The sequence below is a fragment of the Callospermophilus lateralis genome, chromosome 11 (genome assembly GCF_048772815.1).
Source record: "Callospermophilus lateralis isolate mCalLat2 chromosome 11, mCalLat2.hap1, whole genome shotgun sequence".
Lineage (NCBI taxonomy): Eukaryota > Metazoa > Chordata > Mammalia > Rodentia > Sciuridae > Callospermophilus > Callospermophilus lateralis.
This window is the reverse complement of record NC_135315.1, coordinates 31,497,929-31,520,942: the sequence shown is the minus strand read 5'-3', so window position 1 is coordinate 31,520,942 and position 23,014 is coordinate 31,497,929. Positions and strand designations below refer to the sequence as shown.

General features: G+C 50.2%; 1 protein-coding gene and 1 long non-coding RNA gene across 9 annotated transcripts in view; one reads left to right on the top strand and one right to left on the bottom strand.

The window, feature by feature from the left end:
• Msi2 (musashi RNA binding protein 2) overlaps nucleotides 1–23,014 on the bottom strand; it is a 367,708-nt gene that overhangs the window by 294,695 nt on the left and 49,999 nt on the right. The window lies entirely within an intron of this gene.
• LOC143410844 (uncharacterized) lies at nucleotides 8,935–15,564 on the top strand. Its single transcript, XR_013092729.2, has 3 exons — nucleotides 8,935–9,061; nucleotides 14,917–14,993; nucleotides 15,280–15,564. It is a non-coding gene; the product is annotated as an uncharacterized LOC143410844 (long non-coding RNA).

Below are 23,014 nucleotides of genomic sequence, written 5' to 3'. Positions count from 1 at the left end.
AACCACCTTCCAGGAGCCCGGAACATACGCTGTACAGACCACGGGAAGCTGTTAAGAGTTTCCAGGAGTCGTGAGGTCCAAAGGTCTCAAGTGGCAATGGAGTCACTGGTGGGCTGAAGCAGCCCTGCTGACTGCTCTATGCACCGGAAGCCAGCAGTTCATTCACCCCTACCACCTCTCCTCGCAGGGAAAATCTCAGGAGGGAAAAATGGCAGGTCCAAATCAGCACCAAACACCCAGGGCGAAGGCAAAGGGAGGGGGCACCGAGCGCAGGGAACCTGCAGGTACAGTAAGACAGAAGAGAAGGAATGGCACATGGAGACAGCCGCTGAGGGCTGGTCGGTGTCGATCACAAACAGAAGAAAATGGAAATGGCTCTTACTTTTTAAGTGTGCGTGTAAGATGAGACAGGGAGAAAAACAGTTGGCTTTTAAGACAATCCCGAATCAATCCAAGAGACAATGACCCAAATACGCCGACCCCCTGGAGGCTGCCCCCCCAAAAGCGAGGCCACTGGTGCTTGGCTTGACGCTTTCCTTTCCCGGGAGACCTTGTGTGATGGACAGATCTAAGAAATACCCTATAATCTGCATTTACGCTGTTTGTCTCTTTGATACATCAAATACAGATATTTGCATCATTTATTTTAACATGCGTGATTTTCTTCTGAAAGCCCAAAAGAGAGAGTCAGTCTGATCCCCAACCCCACTCCCTCCCCTCTCCTCTTCTTTAGAAGCCTGAAAACTTAAGCCTGGCACCCCTGACAAGCCAAATTCATCTGGAAAGATCTTCAGAGGCCAGTTGCCTTAAAGAACAAATACAGGACTCTCCTGGCAGAGGAGACAATAAGGACACAGGGGAGCCCAGGGGGGGGTCCCTCCCACCATTGGCAGCCCCTGGAGGTGAAGGCAGGGAAGGAGGGCGGAGGAGGGCGGTCACCCCAGGAGCTGCTCCATCCACTCTGCTCAGCCCACATTATCTGCTTCGTGGTGCAACTCAATTATGTACCCTGCCACCGCCCTCGCAGGGGCCCGGATGAGGAAGAGAGGTTCAGCAAGAGTGAGACTGAGAGGCCCACAGGCGGGGCCCACTGCCCCAGTACGTGAATAGGCACCCTTCAGGGTCCCCAAGGAACTGGGGCACAATCAGTCTGTATGGGGCCCTGCCAAGTTCTTTATCCTTTATTTATGCTCTCACAGACACCTGAACAGAAATATGGGCATGCAAGGGCCATGCACCCCATATTTCACCACCAACCAACTCCAGAGGCACATCTTCTCAGCCTCCCACAGAGGCTCCTATTTGCCAAATGCTACTGGCTCCCAGGACTGTGTGTCTCCTCTGTGCAGCAATCCCTGGGGACAGCACAGGGCTACCCCAGTCCCCAAAGGGTGGGTGTGCCTCCCTGCTTGCTGGAGGAGCAAAATGAGACAGTGGGGGATGGTAGAAGTGAGGGCTGGAACCCCGATTCCACCCAGTTCTTCCCAACTCCTGTGTCAACCCAGCAGGTGTCCCAATGCCTGCTCTGAACTTTCCTTGTGCATCACTCGACTCAGATCAAGCTGTTCATTTTTTCTTTGGCCATTTTTCTTTCCTAAGTCACACACCCAACACTCATTTGTTGAGCACTTACCTGTCAAACAGTTCTCTGGGTACTGAGAATACAACCTGAACAAGACAGGTAAGGTAGGTAAGAGTCTCAAAACAAACAGAACTGCTTCCATGCCACCACTCAGCATCCCCCTCCTTTCTCTTAACTCAAGATGGGCATGCGATCCCTGTTTTTTTCCTCCTAGAGAAGCCCTGCCACAAGATCAAAGATGGCGGGCAGCTGCAGGATGCTTCTCCTTGCAGAACACAGACAGCACACAATCACACTGCCTGTAGGTCCTGAAGTCCTGCGAGGACAGACTCTCCATAGCCCCACGCCCTTCCCACCATTCGTGTGTCCTGGGAAGGCCTCTGTCCCTCTGATCCCTGGAACCAACAATACTTCAAACCCTGGTCACGTCAAGTTCAGCCTCAGCATGAGTGTTGGCCCCTGCTCCGGCCTCCTCCTCCATGCCTGGCCTTCAGCTTCCCAGAGGGACAGCCATCCAACCCAACAAGGCTGTCTCCCTGACACCTCTCCAACTTTAACATAACACAACTTCCTTTAAAAGACCTTCTGAGGACAACATACAGGGCAAACACACAAATACCAGGACTCCAAAGAGCAAGTGCGGAGCATACAGAAGACCGACGTGAAGCCAGGAAACCAGGGCCCTTGACCAAAATGACCCAACTTGTAGTTTCTGAAATATCAGAACAGTATTTATCTTATCAACTCTCACAACTATCATGTACCTAGTATTAGTCACAGGTCCCAGATAAGGAAACTGAGGCTCAGAATTTAAATGATTTGTCCAAGTGGCAAAACTGGACCTCAAAGGGGAGCCTGCTAACTTTAATATGCATCCCTCTTCCTCTCTGCCCTATGCTCTCTGGTGTGGTAGGAAATTAAATCCTTACACATCTCGTCCTTGGCAGCGAGGTGTATTTAAAGTGTGTCTACGTTTTTCATTAAGATGAGAGGATGTTATGCAGTGATTAAAAATCATGCTGTTATAACCATCTAGTGGACATGCAAAAATCATTACAAAGTACCATTAAAGAAGTGAAGAAGCTGAATATCCAGACATACACCCCACCGAACGATTACAATTCGGTTTTATTTTCCAACTCTTGTTTTTAAATTTACATATTGACATATATTGATACATCTCTACATATACACTAAAGGGATGGCATCAAAGAATCCATTTTTTTTTGCATTTTTCTGTAAGGAACAGGCATTCCTTTTCTAATTTAGAAAAAGATATTAATAAACTTTACTTCTGAAAGGGAACCACTGTTCTAGCTTGGCAAGAAACCAACTCAGAACATGAAGCAGGGGCCCCCGACCCAAGTCACCTCCTGGCCAAGGACGCAGCCATGGTGCCAACGCCAGCCACTGGTTGCCAAGGTGGTAAACATAACAGCAACAGCTGCCAGGGATCCTGGCTGTCACCAAGGCTGTCCCTGAGCCCCATGGCCAGCCTGCGGCACAGAGGCGAATGTCTTTCCAGAGGGGAGGACCCAGCGTTGGGGAGGACCCAGCACTGGAGACGCCCAGCACGTGGGACAGAGGCTGAGGAGAAAGCCCTGAGTGCAGGGCAAGGAGTGAGGCTGAAGACTGAGCCTCCACGTGAGAGAGAGGGAGAGAGAGAGAGAATTTCAATATTTTTTATTCTTTAGTTTTCGGCGGACACAACATCTTTGTTTGTATGTGGTGCTGAGGATCGAACCCGGGCCGCACGCATGCCAGGCGAGCGCGCTACCGCTTGAGCCACATCCTCAGCCCCCCTGGGGTGATTTTTAAGCCATAAAAACACTAGCTCCACCAGACAGCTGAAGGGAAAGGCACCTACAACCTGGGAATTCCCAGCAGGGACCCCAGGTCACAGCTGTAGGAAAACTGTGAATAGTGCATAGGTCCCTAGGAGGCGTGGCTCTGTGCAGAGCCCCGGCCTGGCATGCACAAAGCTCTGCGTTTACTCCATCCCCAGCAACGCAAAGAAAGAAGAAAGAAAACAAGGATGGAATATGCTTTTCAGGGACTGCCCACGCCGCATCCCTGGCTCCTGTGTAACTTTGGGATGAGTTAACCAATCTCTCTGAGCCTCTTTCCTCACCTGGAAACCTAGGCTAAATGCCAATCCTAGAAGAGAATGCTAAGAGCTGAAAGAAACCGTGGCTGTTCCGCTATACTGCTGAGAGGACACCCAGGCAGCCGCTGGAGAGGTCCTCAGAGAAAGGAACCTGTAGCCCTGTGGGTGAGCTGGGAAGCAGAGCCTCGATCCCCAGGGGAGCCTGCAGATGACGGAGACCCCAACTTCCGCTTGACCTCAGCCTTATTTATGAGAGACCCTGAGCCAGAACCACCCTGCTGACAAGCCCACTCCACACCCCTGCCCCTCAGGTGCTGTGTGCAATAATCCATGTTTGCTATTTCAAGTTGTTCAATTCTGGGGTAATTTGTTACACAGCAGTAGACAACTAACGCAGACTCTGGTTCCTGGCACATAAGAGTTCCTGTGATATTTCTTTGTTAAGACTACCAGAAGATACGATGCTGATGAATAAGAGAATTTCTAAGAAAAAAGAATTAAATGCCACCATGTTAAATATATACACTAATTAAATGCATCCAGATTTTATAAATATTGAAATACGAACAACTATAGATAATGATGAGGTACTATATGTTGCAAAATGATGGAAGAAAAAATTCTGAATGTTTTCACCATGAGGAAATGATAACTGTGTGGAGGAGACAGATATGTTTACCCCGACTTGATCATTACTCAGCATATACATACATCAAAACATCACAAGGTACTCTATAAATATGTACAATGCTTATGTTTTTATGTATCAGTTTAGAAATTTTAATTTAAAATTTTCTCTAAATAGGAACAAGAAATATGTCTTAGAACACAGGAAATGCAGTACCTGCACGTACTTCCTGGTAGCTAATGTAGGTGTGGTTCAACATCTCCTATGTGGAGTGTCCGGACCCTGGATCACCCAAAAAAAGGTCATAAAAGTAGGTGGAGTAATTCGTCCACCTCCTTCCCAAAGAAAATAAGCAGAAGCAGCAGACAGGTGGGAGGAGGGTATTAGAAAGCCTCCAAAGCTGATCCTCCCAGAGCCCCCTGTGGGAGGAGAAGGCCCCCAGCGGTTCAGGCCAGAAGCCTTGAATTCTCCCCGATTCCCCTCCCTGCACTTCCAGGGCCCTGTCTCCAGCAAATCCCACGGCTCGACCTTCAGCACAGAGCGGGAATCCAGCCGCTTCCCCACCTCCCTCACCACCCTGTCCCTGGACAAGGCCTGCAGCTCTTCTTTACTGTCACCTGTGTTCCTCAGCAGTCTTGATGCCACACAGGAACAGGTGACCCTTCTAAGATGAGGTCCTCTCTTGGCGATCCTTGACCTCTACCCACTTCTACACAGAGAGATGCCACATCTTTACTAGGTTCTGATGTGACTGGTCCCCCTGCCTGTCCAACCGTGGCCCCTTCCATGAGCCCCTACCTCAGCCCCTACCTTCTCACACAGCAGGCTTCTGCCTCCAGGGCTTTGCCCAGACAGCAGGCATAAGGGCCTGGCCTAACAAACTGCCCGGAACACTCCTCCCGCCCTGCTGCAGTCCCCTGCCTTGCCCTGTGTACTTTATCATATAGCTCATTAGCACATCGCAAGTCGTCCCTGTAGGCTCCCCAGTGCCTAAAGCAAGGCCTGGCGCGGGGCAGGCTCTCTGTGCATCAGGAAAAAGCAGGCTTCTGGGAGGAAGGGCCAGGTGGGAAACATCCGGCTCTGAGCCTTGTCCACGCTCTGTCCCAACCGCTCGACTCTGCTGCGGCACGCTGTTGTTTGTTTGACTGATGAATCAAAAGGATGCATTTGTCTCTCAAATATAAGATAAATACAAAAACACATGCTGCCCCATAAGACACTATAAGATAAATATAAAATATGAATCTGCTTCTCAAAATAAGCTACCATAAATAAATATACACACACACACACAGAGTTTTCCATCTTCAAACTGGACGATGCTCTCATTGAGTGACGAACTAGCTGGTGTGACGGGAGGGGGTGGGCCTGCCCACTTCCATCAGAGCCCTGGGGACAGCAGGGCAGTATGGGTCTGGGATGCCAGAGTGTCCCACTGCTGCTAGAATGACTTCGCCCAGCCATGACTTTAGCCACTTTGGAGGAAAAGGTAGCAATTCACAGACACTTGCCGAGTTCTTAAGGAAATGGCAGACCAGAGCAGAGGAGGGTGGGGGACAAGAACAAAGCCAAAATATGTCCAGAGGAAAACGTCCTGGCACTGACGGATTCCTGTGTGATGCAGAAGAATAGTCGTGAAAACAAATATACCCAATCTGGCAAGGCGGCCAGCTAGAAGACAAAGGCTATGCTTATTTTAAATTAACTACCAAGAACAAAGGATAACTAGAGGGCACTCTTAAAAAAAAAAAATCACTTGCCCAAGACTTTCTGCTTTAATTACCACTCAGTTCATAGCTCGGGGTTTCCTACCACAGTGGCCGGTTTCTCTTCCAAACCCTGCCCTGTCCCGGCTCTGTCCACTGGAGGAAGTGTTTTAACAAGATCCTGGGGAGTGTTGCTTTCTAAGGCCTGAGTTGACCAGCTGCCCTGCCTGGCCCCCACTGGTCCCTAGCACCAAGTCCCTCTGCACATCCACCGAGGGCGGCCACCACAACAGCCCTCCAGGGAAGCTGCAAGGCCTGGCTCTTTTAACCACCATCTACCGAGAGGGCAGGGGACCCAATGGGCTGCTGGTCAACCCTCCAATTTTATCAGTATTTTGCCACCAACAAAGAGCAGAGAAGAGGCTGGGTGCACGCCTACAATCCCAGTGACTCGGGAGGCTGAGGCAGGAGGATCGCAAGTTCAAAGCCAGCCTCAGCCATTTAGTGAGGCCCTAAGCCACTCAGCAAGATCCTGTTTCAAAATAAAACATTAAAAAAAAGTGGAAGAGGGGTGCTGGGGGTGTGGATCAGTGGTTAAGTCCCCCAGGTTCAATCGTTGGTACCAGAAAACAAACGAGGGTACCTTCAAACTTTCTGAACCTACTCACGCTTTGGTTATCCTAATGCCAACTCGAAAGCAGAGCCAAGGCCTAGGCCTCCAACCACATGGGGGAAGGGTGGCATCCTGGAGTCCCTGGAAGTAACAACAGGGTGGAGCAGACCCCTGTGGTGTAGGGAAACCAAGGCAAGGAGGAGCAAAGTGGGCTCCCAAGGTGGCAGATCAGGGCGAAGCTCCCACCACCACACCGTATGGGTCATTTGGGCTGGGCAAGCCACAGGGTGAGCTGGAAACCACAGGAAGTGATCCATCCACCCCTTCCCTTCTGGGAAGGTATGCCAAACCTAGAGGGCAAATCTTTTTTTGTTTCTCATTAAAAAAAAAAAAAAGAAAGAAAGAAAGAAAAATCTTTTTTTAAAGGTACAAACCACACCTTGGCTAATTATACCCAAAAAAAAAAAAAGTTGTCCTGGCAGATCAAGAATTAGTCTGTAAAGAAGCCGGAGTTGGAAGAATGGGAGAGAAGAGCTAAACAGCTCTGAGAGATTTCCAGAGGCGTGGAATAAGTAATGCCAGAAAGCAATTTGCTAGTAACAAGTAAAACCCACAGACTATCTCTATGAGCTGGATGCATTTCTTCAGGTCCTACCAATTCATATCTAATCCCCGCAGCGACTCTTAAAGGAAGGTGATATCCCCATTTTACAGATGTGGAGACTGAGTAACAGAGAGGTTAAATCATTTGCCCAGATCACACAGCCAATAAACAGAACCAAGATGTCAGTCTTGGCAGCCTGGCTCCGGGATCCAAACTCTTAAATATTATGTTAATTAGTTAGTCTCTCACTCTCAAAGTTTTTCCATTCTAAAGTTGTCTTAAAACTTCCCCCTTTTATTTGTTATAAATTTGTTTTTTAAAAAAATTCTTAACCCATATTTTGCAAAGATGCTGAGATAACCAACAAGTGGTATAGAACCAACAGTAAAACTAAAATTTTTAAAAATCATGTTGTGGAGAGGGGATATAATACACATAACAATAATAACACCAGCGAAATTGTGACGCCTCTCCACACTGGACTCCGTGCTTCCTAGCAGCCCAACTAAAAAGGGCAACTTGATCGACTAAAAAAAACTCTATCAAAAGAGAAAATCTTTCAGTTCCAGAGAGAACCAGACATTCTCCATTACTGACTTTCCATAGAATTTTCTCATTGAGTATTAAGAATACAGAGAAGTGGTGGACCAATCTCCCTGCTGACATGTTCTGAGTACAATTTTAAAATTAAAATGTGACATGAAAAGCAACTCCAGAGAACTCAATTCCATAAAGAGCTAGCTAATGCTGCCCAGGAACTAGCCTTCCAATGAGATGCTGTTCTACTGGTTCAAAGTTACCAAATGGACAGAATGACAAAAACCTGGTTCTCTCTAAGAGACAGATCCCTGGGTAGCCCAGAGGCCTTCGCGGCCCAAGGGCAGCACCTGGGAAACCCAGGACATCGAGGGGTGAGGAGGAAGAGGAGCTGCCATCACTATACCCGAGTCGCTCCCACACCTCCCAGGATACCCTTCCAGGGCTCTCTAGGATTATTCAGGTCTCACCTGGAGGTGGCAGGAAGAGAACCACTGCTCAGCACCGACGGGGCTCAGTCAGCGCTGCCCACTCAGCTCACGGGCTCCTCTTTCCTGACATCTCAACTCTACTGTACGTACTTGGCTTTGAAAGAAGCTACTAGGAGCCCCAAGTCCCCCCTCAGCCTGCTCCTTCCCTTTCTGAGGCCTCAGAGAAGTGGTCTGCACGTGCCCGTAACTACATCAAGTAACTCCATGGAGACACACAAGAAGACCACACAGCCAGTCCCGGGTCACTGCAAAAGGTTTCATCATTGCCGGGTTTGGTGGAGGAGGCTGTGGCAGGAGGATGGCAAGTTGGAGGCCTGCCTCCACCACCTAGCAAGACCCTGTCTCAAAATGAAAAAAAAAAAAAAAAAGAAAATGGCTGGAGGTACAGCTCAGAGGTAGGGAGCTTACTTAAAATCCGTGAGGTCCTAAGTTAAATAGTGCTAATGCTAAGAGGAAAAAAAAAGAAAGAAAGAAAGAGAAAAGCATTTCATTGTTTAGTTTAAACTGCTTTGGAACCCAACAGAACAATACTCTCTGGGCAAGGCATGGAATACACTCCAATCCCTCATTTTACCAGAAACAGAGATCAAAGCCTTGCTCAAGGTCACATGCACTAGAAACCTGATCCGCAGGCCATGTTCCTTCTGTCACACCACACTAGGATGATCTTGAAATGGACCGAAGGAGACGCGAGTGTGTTTTTGGAAAGTGTCCAGCCCCTCGAACACTGCGAAGGCCTGGGGACGAGCGACACCCGAGAGACAGAAGTCCTAACTGGACCTGAATCGCCCAGGTATCCTTTACCTGTTTACAAGTTAGCAATTAGTCAGAGGCTGTCGGGGTCAACGTGGGGAGGACCAGGGCAATCTGTGTGTGTAACACCCACTGAACCCAGCAGCCACCTGAATGCACAGCCCCACGGGTCCCCTCTGGACCGGACTCCTCCTGTCCAGTTTGCTGACTGAAAGAAGTTGGAAACCCTACCATCCACCCTCCCGAGTCATTATTCAACAACAAACAGCAGCTATATTTAGCACTGTTTCCATGAAGGCGCCATAGGCAAAGGCCACCAACCTCTGAGACGCAGAAAGGTTAAATAAGGTTATCAGACCAAAAAAAAAAAAAAAAAGAACTTTAATAGGCGTGTTCCATTTTGTATTCATCTGTTCAACACAGCTTATAATTTTATAAATGGACCTTAAAATTAACAGGAGGACAGACCGTTTTTCCCAGGAGCCTCTGTGTCCGTTCTGCAAAATTACGTAAGTCAGAAAATGAGGGTTCTGATTTGATTACGCTTCCAGCGGCCCTGCCAGGGAGGGCCATTCACTGGGCACGCTGGCTCTGCACAGGGCACTCGGGAGAAGGCAGCTGGACAGACCCGTGTTCACTAACTCGTGTAAATAAACCTTTGAGAAAAAAAATAAGCCTTTACACCCTCGGTGATCTCCCCCATCCCCCAGTAAAACCCCAGGACGGGCTGCGGCCCACCCAGATGGGTGAGAAATTACACATCTCGGAGTTTGGGTTTGCCATGTTGTTTGCCCTTGATGGAAGTTTATACATGCCTCCCACACAGGGGTATTGTTAGAAGGAATCAAATAATTTACTGTTGAACACTCTGAGTTTAAAGGACAGAGCACGCTCTTGGGAATGCAAAATATTGCCGTTTACCTTTTCTAAAAAAAAAAGATTATTTGCTTGTCTTTTACAACCAAGCCAAACGAAATATGCCTTGTTCCAAATGTAGTTGGAGGTGCTGAAAACCTCCTCTAATAATCCTATTTCTGCAAAATGTAGAGCTGTTTTGCAGAGAGAAATTCAAATAGGCCTAGAACACATTCTTGGGAGGCCCAGTAGCCCTGTCACCGGTGTCTAGGTGTCTTGTCACTGGAGTGCCACCCACGGCACCATCTCAGGGCACACCCGGCTGAGGCCTTTTCTCCCCGGCAGCCCTACAAGAAATCTCCTTTCTTAATTGTTCACGAGAATTTTAATTACAATGTGTTTACAGTGCGACCAGGGGGACCCCCAAGTCTAACGAGGGAAGAATCCACAAAACAACTAAAGTCCAGCCACATAATCTGGAAAAATGTATAAAAGCCCCCTTCCTGGCCTTCTCCCTCTGTAAAAACCAAACACAGAAATTTTAATCCAGCAATTGCATGTTGAGAACTGTCTTTACAGGCAAAATGACCAAACAAGTGGGGTTTTCTGTTTTTTAGGTCATCCATGGATGTTCACTGGGCCAGGGATATGGCTCAGTGGTACAGCACTTGCCCTGTATGGCCTCAAAAAAAGTCTATTTACTGCCACTGTTGTTTGTATAGGCAGAGCTGAGCCACCCAGCAGCCCAACCACAGAGGATTAGGTAAATGAGGTTCCATCCACACAAGGGAGCATTCTGCCCCAACTGGAAACACTGGCACTGGGTGTGTGTGGAGTGTACCCCCTTGAACACCATGCTGGGGGTAAGCTAGAAAGCTGCGTTTTTTTATAACAGCCCCTAATTTTGTGATTCAATATCAATGTATAACGTGTTCTAATTTTTTTTTTTTTCTGATACCAGGGATTAAACCCAGGGGGTTCTTAACCACTGAGCCACATTTCCAGCCTTTTTTTGTATTTTATTTAGAGACAGGGTCTCACTGAGTTGCTTAGGGCTTTGATAAATTGCTAAGGCTAGCTTTAAACTCACAATCCTCCTGCCTCAGCCTCCAGAGCTGCTGGGATTACAGGTGTGCACCACCGCAACCTCTGTGTTCTAATTTTTGAAACAGAAATATGCAAAGTTGTATCTAGATATGCACTGGAAAGCCTAGGAGAGAAAACTTGCTAATTGTGCTGGTTGAATGGATGGATGGATGGATACATGATAGACAGGAGTCAATACTGCTGTTTAGAAGATTTATCATCAAGAATTAGTTGTATTATTTTTTTGGGGGGGGTGGGGGGATACTGGGCATTGAACTCAGGGACACTCAACCACTGAGCCGCATCCCCAGCTCTATTTTATATTTTATTTAGAGACAGGGTCTCACTGAGATGCTTAGTGCCTCACCATTGCTGAGGCTGGCTTTGAACTTTCAATCCTAGAGGGCTGGGGATGTGGCTCAAGCGGTAACGCGCTCGCTTGGCATACATGCGACCTGGGTTCGATCCTCAGCACCACATACAAACAAAGACGTTGTGTCCGCTGACAAAAAAAAAAAAAAAAAAACAGTCCTGCACTTTCAATCCTCCTGCCTCAGCCTCCCGAGCCACCACTATTAAGGGTATGCGCCACCACATCCAGCTAGTTGCATTACTTTTGAGATCAATGTTTTTTGCTTTTGGAACATAAACCTACTGAGGAAAACAATTAAATTAATAAAAAAGGGAAAATGTCCCCTGCCCCTCCAGAGCAGCAGCCTTGCACATACTGAGTTCTGAGGGGCAAAGAAGAGACACCTGACCCTGGAAAGGCAGATCCCAGCCAGAGATGGAAGAACTCTCAACTTCAAGGGGTGTGCGGCCTGGCCGGGGACCCTCAGACACATAAGCAGTCAAGGGCACACACACCTGCACCTGTCCGGCCTGCGCCTGTCCCCCGTGCACTGGGCCCTACTCACATGTGGGCCACGCAATCCCACTAACCAATGACGTCAGGGGCATCTCAGAGTGGCTCAGTTTTTGTGACAAGATTATAAAAGCAGCCACCACTCCAATGACGAAACAGACACAATGAATCCTCAGTTTGTCTACCAGAAGCTCAGAGACCAGGAACAAAGGATGGGGCTCCCCACATGGCATACCCTTGCTGCCCGGGAGAAGGCCCACGCTGAATACAACACTTGTGGTGTCGGACAGCAAATCACCAGTCAGGTGGCCAGCCGGGAGCTCACCAACCAAGTAAAGGTCAAGTTTCCCTAGTTATGGGCTGACAACCACAGAACAACCCTGCCCTCATTCCAGACAGCTCTCTGGAGCAAGAGACTCTTCTCCTCCCATGGAGGAGTATCAGACTCGAGTCCCTGCAATATACACTGGCTGTGTGACCTCAGGCAAGTGACTGTACCCCTCTGGGCCACAGGTTTGACATCATCGTGGACAGCAGGCAAGATGATCATGAGGGCAGTGAGGATGTGTATTGGATGGTCCGTTTCGATTGAGTACTGAGTTCCATTTGGCACTCCAGAAAACACTCAATTTTTTCCTTTTAACTCCCACATCCAATCATTTTATCACTTTACCACTTTACTATTCCAACTCCACAACGACACACAACAGCAGCTGGGGCAAGGCAGAGTTCCTTCAAATGCTTCCACAACCTCCTTCAACTTCATTTCCACATCCTCATTCCTGCTCCAAGAGAGCTGGTGGTGAAACCTTGGGCTTCGTGAATTCAAATCTCACCTCGCTACTTCCCAGCCAGGTGACCCTGGGAAAGTGACTTTAGCCGACAGTCATCTCGAATTTCCCATCATCTACAAAACGGGGATAAAATGAGCACCTTTTTTTTACAGGACTGTTGTAAAGATAAAATGAACGAAAAGAAAAGCGTTCGGAACGGAGCCTGGCACACAGAGAGCACTTAATAAATGATGATGAATGTCAGCTATTGAAATCCACGCAGCCAGCAAACTCTGACTATGTATTTATTCTCACGGTGCCAGTTACTCTCGAAGACTCTAAGGAAACATAAAAATATGGCCTAGGACGGAGTCCAAGGCCTTCCCTGTCCAGAGGGGAGAAGCCAACGTGAACAAAAGCCCTCCAGCATCCTTATCCAAAGTCCTGACTTCACCCAGGTAACAGGTGGGTGTGCTATACAGTGCCTATCCCCCACCTCCACCCCAGGGCCTGCATCAGCACCTGTGATCAAACGTGTGGGTGTTTCTTCGGCAAAATCCATGCACAGGCACACTGAATGGGATCAAGAAGCACTAGAGAGCCTCGAGATAGCTGGGGAGACGGGCTCAGGAACACACACCTGCAATTCCAGCGACTCAGAAGGCTGAGGCGGGAGGATCAGAAGTCTGAGGCCAACCTTGGCAACTTAGTGAGACTCTGTCTTAAACTAAAAACTAAAAAGGACTCAGGGCTGAAGGGCCCCTAGGTTCGATCCCCAGGACCGAAAACCAAAACGAATCAAGACAGCGCAGGTCAGAAACCACCCCAGCTGCCAGGCCTCAGCCAAGTGACTTACAAACAAAGCAAAACAAAGAAACCCCACAACAACACCCTGGTGGTTGGGAGAAGGGAAGAGATGCCCAGGTGGGAAACTAGTCCAGTGGCCAGGGAAAAGAGGGTGGTGATGCCAATGTGGGCAGCCGAGGAGGTAAGAACGGGGCAACAGCCACCATGCCAACGCAGCCCAGGGTGTGGCCCCTCCTCTAGGAGTCTTTTTGAGAGGTCTGGTGCATCGGAGGACAAAGTGATTATTTTACCAGCACGAGAGCAGACACAGGGCCAAGAAGGGTGCCTGGCAGAAACCAGAGAAGAAGGAGGAGGTCCTCGCTGGAATGGAGTTGGACTCCCCAGTTCATGAGGAGGCTCTACAACCATCTTTTCTGAGGTGACTGGGGTTCGGGGCGTAGCTCATGGTAGAGTAACTGCTTTACGTGTCCAAGGCCCTGGGTTCTAGCCCCAGCACCACAGAAAAACAAAGACCAGGAAAGAAAAAAAAAACTGACAAACTGCAAGAGAACACTAGTTTTGTTTTAGGTGGCAAGACAGCGCCAGTGCCCAAGGGCCAGGAGAAGTGTCCACAGTGGCAGCAGCTTCAGCCATGTCACCTGCCAGTTCCTCCAAGAAGAGCCAAGGGCTAAGGACATGTGGACAAATGCACAGCTGGACTGCCAGGGGACAGAGGGGACCGTCAGTGACAGGCAGCAAGACCATTTAGCAACTCCAAGACCCCCACCAGCCACCCCAGCTGCCAGGCCTCAGACTCTCCCCACAAAATCTCCTGCTCCTTAGGGACAGGGATGGCCTATTCCCCTCCCTATCATCATCTAACAATATCCTGATCATAACGGCTCAGAAATAATTACCTGGTGAATTGAGCCATCCCCAGAAAGAAAACCATCTCACAAGAACCCATGGGAAGACAGCTCCTCATAGACAGAACCAATGAGGGCAGCAAGGAAATGACAGATTCCGCAAGAACTCAAGACCCACCAGCCCTTCCCCGTTAGCAAGAGCTTCTGCAAACAGCCACCCAAAAGGTCTCTTTGGACCCCGGTGGGCAGATGGCTCATGTGTCTCCGGTTCCACCTGTCCTGATGATTAGGGAGAAGTGCTCCCAGAGACGCCACAGAACACTAGCTTAAGACACTGTCCCTCTACACAGCTGGATGGCACAACCATTCTGGGAGCCCAAACCTGCCACTGTCAAGGGAAATCAGGGACACCTATCGTAAGCAGGGAAGGTGGCAGGGACGGCAGAGAAGGCCTCCGCTGGCATGGTGAACTTGGGTGTTAGGGCGCCTCCTCCAAGTGTACAGCTGGCCTCTGCGTGTCCCCAGACAGTCACTGAGCTCAGCCACACTTAGGAGCAGGGAAAACCCAAACTGTATCCCAGAAGTCCACGGGAAAAGCAACCCTCGCACTCAAAACCGAAAAGAGTCCCTCCCTCCCTCATTTTTCTCTTCCGCTTTCCTACAGGATTCAGGACCTGGAGCTCTGCAGAATCCGTGCGTGGAGATCGGATGAGGGAGCAGACCTACATCTGACACAAGGAGGTGATGCTGAGGGGTAAATGTTGGGGTCACTTGCTTTTTTTTTTTTTTTTTTAATTTTCCAACTTCAAATTATGGGCATTTGCAAGCTTTCACAAAAGTAAAGAGATGACTACAACGAACCCCCGGTGCCCGCCACCCAGGGTCACTCATTGCGAACCCAAGGCCCATCTTACGTCGTCCGTACACGCACACCCACGCTGTATTATTCCACTCATCAGCTGAGTTTTCACAATCAACACAACACAAAACTCACGGGGACCTCTGTTTTTACCTGGGAACCTTCCAGGTGTCAGAATCATCCAGAGACCTGCAACCACCACAACGGAGTTTTCCGGCTGGAACACATGGGTAGGCAGAGAAGAGGAGGCACAGACTGGGGACGAGGGCTCCTCAGACTTGTTCTGCACACAGCACTTTTAGATGGTGCTGGGGATGGAACCCAGGGCCTAAGCGATCTCTTGCTGAGCTTCCGCCCCAGAGATCCTCCCTGGACAGGAAAGTCCTGCAGCGGCAGCACTGGCTCCAACAGTCAATCCCAAACCCTCCACCGCCAGCCCGGCAAGGGAACGTACACGGTTTGTTGTTTATGTTTGATTAAAGGTTGGTTTATGTTTCCTTGGAGAGTTTTTATTTCTATGCCGTTATTTCGCCCCTAAAATTTACAGTGTCTGAATTCTTCCGCCCTGTTTGAATCAACCCACCCCCTCCTCCCTCTAGCCTGAGAATGGCCAGAAATAGTTTCCATTGTCATTGACTTAAATTTCCACTTTGATGATGGGAACAAATATTTTTCTTGCCCTTTCCTGCAACAGGAATAAATTTTTCCATTCAGGTTCTTCTAATCAAGACTCTGAGGGCCAAATTCTGACCAAAAATGCAAGGGACACCCGAGAAGACAAGGGACACCTGCCTTCAGTCCTTAGGGTCAAAGCAGTGGGCTTCAGGGCAACACCATGCGCCCCATTCCCTGGGGTCAGCAGCTCTCTGCCTCAGGCTGGGGACAGAGCTGGGAACAGACCTGCCCCTACCCTCACAGAGCTTCACTCCAAAACACAGGGCAGGCTGCTCAGCCCAACACAAAGGTTTCCTTTGGAGGATTTCCCAAGACTGGAAAAAAAGAACACGGAGGAGCTCAGCCCTCCCCCATCAGACCACACCTCCCTTCCCAACTCACCCCCCCACACACACCTTGTCAGCACAAACGCAAGGGCTCCCCAGGTGAGCAGGCTCCCAGGTGAGCAGAGGCAAGCCAGAAGACAGTCAGTCTGCCTCCTGGCCTCTTCCCCGCGGGGAACTCTCTGGCCCCATCCAGAAGAAGGCTCAGCAGGCGCTCTGGTGTAACAGAGCTGTCTCCAGAGAGCCCGGGGTATTTCCAGAACTAACATTTACATGGATTGCTAGAGTGCTGGGTTGGCACAGGCTGGGGCGGGGGCTTCCTGGGATCTTTTTCTCTTCTCTAAATGTTGATCTCATACTCTGAGTCACCTTGCCAAGCGGGGCAAAATGGTGGCTCCCCCAGTGTTTGTGAGTACCGTCCCTATCTGGTGGTGCACAGCAGTGAGAGACGTGACAAGAACACAGCAGCCTCAGAAGCTTGAAGAAGAGACCCCTTGTCACTCTTCCCAGCCCATCTAACCAACCCACATATACAGGGCCCGGGTACTCAGAATCCAGTGGAAGTTGCTAGAGCCCTCCAGGCCCCAAATCCATGGCCCCCTAGGACAGCCCAGGTGCTACACCTTCCTTAACAGAGGCGGGGGGGGCTCAAGGGAGTAAGGCAAGCAGACCAAGATGATAGGTTGGGGTGGCATGGCAGGGGAGGCCAGGGGAGGCTTTCGTGTCTATTTCCATCCCTAGGAAATAGCTAGATGGCTCAGACAGCTGCCAAAGCCCTGCTCCCAGGCCTCTGTCCTCTGCCTCCCTGCAGGACTCCCTCACTGGCTGCAAAGACAGCAAGGGTCTGTTTAGTGTTTCCCTCTAGCTGTACCTGAAGCTAGGGTTGGAGGCATCCCACAGCCAGCTGCCTATTTTAAGGAGAGGAAGGCAGAGCAGAAAACTTAGAGGACTCAGAATTCTGGAAGAATTATTCATCCCCTTTGGGCACCACTTAGCTCTTTGATGAAACTCTAAGGACAGGAACCTCTGACCCTCCCCAACTGTCTTAAAATTATTACCTCCACGCGCTGCGCAAACTGGCAGGGAACATCTGACAGCACCTTCCCCCTGGGTCTTCTCCCAGAGGATGCTCCAAACAACCCGGCATACCTAACCATCCTCTCCATTATCCTCCTACAAATTGGCTTGTACCTGAAAGAGGCCAGATGTCACCTCTGCCCAGATTCAAGTCTCTGCATGACTGTTTAAATTAAAAAAAAAAAAAAAAAGCCTCTCCTCCTCCCTCCCAGAGAGAGGCAAGACACAGACCATCCCATCCCGGCGACAGAGCAACCACCGAGAGATCATCCTCTGCCCGAGATGCCTTTCCAACCCTCTCAGAGACACTCCAAGCTGGTATTGAACAAGAAGGCAGGCTGCAAGTGTTCACAATTGCCCTCGAGTCGCAGAGAGTAATTGTGTTGCTTTCGATCGGAACACAGTTCAGCAGCAAGTGTCCAGAAAACTCGCAGGTGGCAGCCTGGTGACCACTCAAAGGAAGGAGGCACTGTCCTTCCAGAGAAGCAGACCGCGAGACGATGCACAGGGGAGCCTGGTGGTGGGGAGGGGTGGGGGGACTCACATCACCTCACTTGAGGCTGGCACGGAACAAGCCCCCCTCCCGGCCAAAGGAAACGCCGAGAAGAGGCACAACTCTGCCACTGCCCGGGGCTGGAAGGGGAGCTGAGTGTGGTTTCCCATCAGAAGTGGAAGATAAAAAAAACACTCCCACTTGAAGGGATTTTATTTTGTTTGGGATTAAACTGAGCAAATGTATTCAAAGCAATTTGCAAAAATCAGATGGCACGCAAGCTCTCCATCAACAGTCTCTACCATATTTGATTGAATCTAAGGCCTTGTGGATTTTAAGAGTCATTGCTGTGACCCCAAGCCACCCACTGGTAAGATGCATCCTGATGTTCAAGCGCAAAACGCGAATGAGAATGCACCCTGAATTGAGGAAATTACTACGATGTCCCCAGCGGGAAGCAGGGCAGTGGCGTTCCTGTCCTGGGTGAGACACCAAAAACACTTGTGGGATCCTTTAGAAGGACCTTCTGCTTCTCAGAGTCTTGGCTTCCCTGGCATGAAGCGAAGGAAGGGACTTGATGATCATTTGTCCCTGGAAAAATGCTAACAGGAGCCCCCAGTCACCAGTGAAGCACAGGCTTCGTCCCTCCCCGCTCTCTCCTCACACCCATGTGAGCATCTGGGTCAGAAGACCCTGATGGGCATGCTCACCAGGCGCTCCCCAGCCCCACCAGCTCACAAGGCCACAAGGCCAAGGCCGCAGGCCCCTTGCCCTCTTTGCCAGGGGCACAGTGTCTTTTCATACCACCCCAAGGTAGAGGGCCCAGGCCAGCCCTGGAGCCACCAACACCACCCGGAGCTGAGTGGAGGACCCCTCCCCAGCCAGCTGCCTGCATCCCCCGACAACAGCCGCCTGGCAGCCCACATGAGGAAATCTACATCTAACAATCCAGCCCCAGCACCCCGAGGAGCACAGATGCTCCTGCAGTGCTGCATCTTCTTTGCACTTAACAGGCGAAACATCACGAGGACAGAGCAAAGAGGAACTTGCTGCTCGGCTGCGCCACTCCATTTAGGACCTGGGCTCGGGGCAAGCTGTAAGTGCTGGCAGCCGGCTGCCCGGTTTCTCCCCAGTACCCAGCCGCAGCCCTTTTTCAGACCTGTGTTTCAGACAGGAGGTCCCCATACCCTCTCCCGCTTATGAACAGCAGCACAGCCCCCACCAATACACCCTGCCATGTCTCTGGCCCATTCAGATTCCTCATGATAACAGGAAAACTGACCACGGCCCATGGTGACCTCAGGAGCAAGGCATGATTCCCCAGACCAACATTCAGAACACTGTTACAAGAGGGGGACCCGGCGGCGGGAGGGGGACAGGGAAGAGTCCGAAATGGGGGACAACACCAACAGAAGAAGGTCTGAAGGATAGGGCTACCCAGCAGCAGTGCAGATCCTCCCTGGACCCCCTACCTCAGGTATAAGGTCCTCCTTCCCCATTCTTCTCTAAACCCCTCCTCAGAGCATCTTTCCTGAGAGGCACAGTCCAAGGTCAAGGCTCTTCCACCCTGAAAGCACACTGGCCCGGGCTGTGTCTGCCAGCTGCATGGCCTCAGGAAGAGTAGTCCCTATCTCAGAGTCTTGACTTCTTTATCTGCCACATATGTTCATATCTGTGCCATCCACTCCATGTGTCAAAACTATAAAATAGGATACAGTGGAATAGGGCAGTTATTACTGAATTATGCTAATAATGCTAATTGAGAATGTTGAGACTCTAAAGGCATTAAGTCCTCTTTGTGCACATATTCTGCGTTTCTGATGGGACTCCAATTTTCCCCAGGACAGAGGTTATGTCTCTTTTCTTTTTTTCAAAAATGCCTAAAATAGGATTCTCCACACATCACCTCAGTTGGTGGTGTAGGCTGATGAGATGGCAGCAGACCAAGCACGGCGGCGCCAGCCCCTCCCCTGGCCTGGACAGACATGGCTAATCAAGGGCACACTGTGCCCACTGATCACCAGTACTCCAGCAGGTGAGACGCCTGCGACAGATCAGAGGTGGCCAAGGAGGCAAAGACGGTTCACCCCAACCCCAGGCTAGGCACAGAGTCTAACCACTAACAGGTGCTTTGAAAACACCGCCCACTGACACAGATGGCTTCCGGGCACTCCTGTGAGCAGTGGGGACAGTCTGATTCTATCTCTTTAGGTCCAGCCCCGCACCCTTTCTTTTTGCTGCCTCAAACCCTTTTGAGAAGATCAGCAGGATGTAAATTATTAAATTATGAGTCCTGGTGTCATATCACTAACACGCAGCCTGTAATCTCTGACACTGGAGAAGGGGAACAAAGGACAGAATTTGTGATGAATCTGTTAAACTGGACACCACGCCTTCACTCAGTGCCTAGGGTCACCTCTCAAGTACCCCTGCAATCAGATTAACCTCCCCCCCCCCCGCCCCCGCCTTCATGTCCACAAAGCGCCAGACAAGTCCGCACGGAAAAGCATACCATGTTAGGAATGACCCAAGGCCATTACAAAAGCTGGGCTGGCTAAGACAGCACCTAACGTCTTCCCAGCTCTCAGAGGTCTACAAATTGTAAATTCATTCCTCTGCCTCATCTACTGCTCTGTCCCCTCCAAAGAGATTTCCCTTTGCACTGATGCCACAACCCCGGGTGGACAACCCAGCAGGGCCCAGGGCTGGGCTTCAAGAGGCATGTAAGAAGGCCACCCTGCAGTCACGTGACATCCCCCTCTCTCTGAAGAGCATCTCTACTCACTCAGTGGGACCTAAGATATTCCGTGATAATGATGAGGACAAGTGGCGGTTTCAGAGCCCTCTCCTGTTTACTGTCTCGCAGCCTCTCCATACCCCGTGTGAGTCTATATTCACGCATCCCGTGTACACCCTCCGCCATAGCAAAGACCTAATTTAGACAGAGGCAAATTAGCTCTGTGGGGTGAAATGCATTAACCAAGTCTCCCAAACAGCACAAATCTAATTAACTGAAAATCAAAATTGCAAAGCTGCCGAAAAAGATTTCCACGGAAGAAGTCTCCCAAGGATTGAAGGAAAGTTGTGGGCCACGTGACCTGCCTAATCCAAGTCTCGGCGCTAAACTGGGATAAACGCTGTTTGGGTGTTTGGGTTTGTTTGCCTTTTCACTGATGTTTGTTTTCTCTAGATCACCTTTATCACCAGTGGGCTTTAGAGGGCTTATCTGGTGCATGCAACAGCCACGGAAAAGCATCCTTCCCGAGGAGTGGGCCCAGCCTTCAAGAACCTTCCGAGCCATGGGAAATAAGAGCACGGTTTCCAGAAAACCCAGCTGGGAATGCCTCTCCTGACTCCTTCACATCTGCCCCCTCCCCAACTGCCCACCCAGGCTCACCTCCACCTGACCCCCATCACCCAGGAAATGCTGCCAGCAGTGGGGTCAAGTGACCCCCATCTGGGGCCCTTGAGATGACAGACCAGCAAAGCCAACGCCTCCCTTTTGTGAGAAGATGAGCGTCTACATTTGTCCTTCCAGCCCCTGACTTCCCACAGGCAGAGGATGGGGCAAGGTGGCTTTGCACTCCAAAGCCAATGAGCTCCTGCTCTTGGTATTTAGAGGGCAGAAAACCATTTCCCTCCCTTCCACCACCCCTATTTTAAGCTCTTCCCTTCCCCATCAATCCACAATGGTTCTCAACCCTGGCTGCTGCTGAGAACCACCCAGGGAGCTTTCAAAACCTTCCAAGGCCCAATCCACACCCAGACCAAGCAAAACGGATCAGACCTTCAGAGATGCACCCTCCCAGGACGATGCCAACCTGCAGCCAAGGTCAGGAGCAGCAGCTCCAGACCAGCACTTCTCAAGTTGCCATGTGCCCCTGATGTAGTCGGGGGGATCCTGTTCAAACACAGACCCTTGGGCTGGGGTTGTGGCTCAGCGGTAGAGCGCTCGCCTAGCACACGTGAGGCAGTGGGTTCAATCTTCAGTACCACATAAAAATCAGTAAAATAAAGGCATTGTGTCCACTTACAACTAAAAAAAAATATTAAAAGAAAAAATACAGACACTGACTGAGTAGGTGTGGGATAGGGCCTGAGGTTCTGCATCTCAGATGGGCTCCAGGCTGAGATGGTGGCCTTGGAGACCACACTCAGAGCTGTCAGGTTCTAGAATAAAAACCCCAACTCCTCAAGGCATGTGCAATCTATTTTTCTTCTTCCATCTCTCATCACTGCCCAACTCACAAACACCATCATGGGTGCAGCTCCCCACATACACCCTGCTAGTTCCTCAGTGGAACAAATGTGTGAGTTAAAACAGGGCCAGGAGGGTGGGTGCTAATCTGATATATGGCTGTCCTTACAAGAAGAGGAGGTGTGGATGCAGACACATGTTCACGTGTACACATCTGCACATACAGAGAAAAGACCACGTGGAGACACAGGGAGAAAACAGCCCCTCAAGTCAAGGAGAGAGAGGTCTGGAACAAATCCTTCCCTCCTGGTTACTGGAACAAGCCAATCCTACTGAAACCCTGACCTTGGACTTCCCAGCTTCTGCAACTGTGAGACAACCTATTCTTGCTGCGGAAGTCACTAGTCTCTAGTACTTACTGCAGCCCTAAGAAACTAATGTCCCCTTTTCAGGACCCAGGCCAGCCTCTGTCTCCCCTGGAAGGCTGCCCTGACTTGCCCCACAGGCTCATCTTCTTTGACATCCTTTGAGCCTCCAGGGTTCCCTGACCTGCTCATCTGATTCTACACCACTTATGAGCTCCTGGAGGCAAACACCGGGCCTGTACCCCCTGTGCCTGTGCCCAGCACCTTGCAGCGTGCCAGGTTCCTGCAAGGTGCTTGTCACATGAACCTGCTACATGGACAGAAAGCAGCCCTCACCCAGCCAACAGTAACCTCCCAGCAAGTCCCCCACCCCTGCCTGCCTGCCTGCCCAGTGCTGCCACCTCCCCTACTCTTGTTTCCCTCTAGGCAGCCAAGAAGGATCACTGTTTAGAGCTGGGTTTTGTTTTTATTGTGTGAGTAAGTTTTCTTCAAGCCACCATATTGCAATGCAAACTGCCAGGTGTTAAAAATGCTGCCCCCAGCCATCAGGGGCAGCTGGTTTCTGCAGACTTAGTATTTATCACATTTGCAGTAAATACACAAAAGGTCTTCCAGGAAGAGAGCGGAATTCTTTTGTCAAAAGGCAGCGGTAACTAAACACTGGCCAGGGAGTGAAAGCAGATTCAGACCACTGCTCTCCCATGGCCGGGTGTGGACCTACGTTATTCAGGGGAAGAGAAGACCAGAGTGAGTCAGAGGACACAGCTGACAG